Source organism: Buceros rhinoceros, unplaced genomic scaffold, assembly GCF_000710305.1.
Source record: "Buceros rhinoceros silvestris isolate BGI_N320 unplaced genomic scaffold, ASM71030v1 scaffold9136, whole genome shotgun sequence".
NCBI lineage: Eukaryota > Metazoa > Chordata > Aves > Bucerotiformes > Bucerotidae > Buceros > Buceros rhinoceros.
This window is the reverse complement of record NW_010418045.1, coordinates 22597-23339: the sequence shown is the minus strand read 5'-3', so window position 1 is coordinate 23339 and position 743 is coordinate 22597.

The following is a 743-nucleotide window of genomic DNA, read 5'->3' as shown; positions in this document are numbered from 1 at the left end:
GCACACTGACGGCACAACCAAGCTTACACGCATGGGTTAAAGAGAGCTAATGTAATTTAGGACAAAGTTAAAGTAACAAGAACAGACAAATGACAGCAATTAATAAACTGAAACTGAGATCACTAATCAAATCGGTGATAATGAACCCAAAAAAGGGGAGCATGCAGGTTTGGGTTTGGTTGTTTTTTTTTTAACAGGAGAAATTAAATAATTGAGAAGAAAAATCTCACAGAAGTGTGTATGTATTTGAGGCAGGAGAGCGTGCGAGGCCAAGGGCACCCAGCAGAAGTGGCTCTGAAGCAGGAAAGGACTTCTCCTATATTATTCCTTCTTATGTTTCTTCAGAGAAATATAGATCAGGCAATTTCTACACTACTGGTGATTTTCAGACGGACAAGTATCAAATTACAAGCCGTATTTCTCTATTTTTTTTGTAACGGCTACAAAACTCTACAGGTTGATTCCAATAAAGATGACTTTTGCAAGGACCTTCGAAAACCCATTAGGCAACATACGCACCATGGTTCAAATGAAAGAGTTAAGACAAGTCAGCTTTTGGGAAGACTTGCTAGGGGCTTCAGACAGATGGGTGTTTGTAAAGCCTTTTGATGTCCTTAATTTCTTGTTTTAGAAGGCAAGAAGATAGATGAGCTTGGTATTTCTATCAGTTTCCTCTCCCACATCACTCAGAAGACAACCGAAACTTGAGGTGAAGATTACTGCCCTTTAGAGCATCCTGCTGA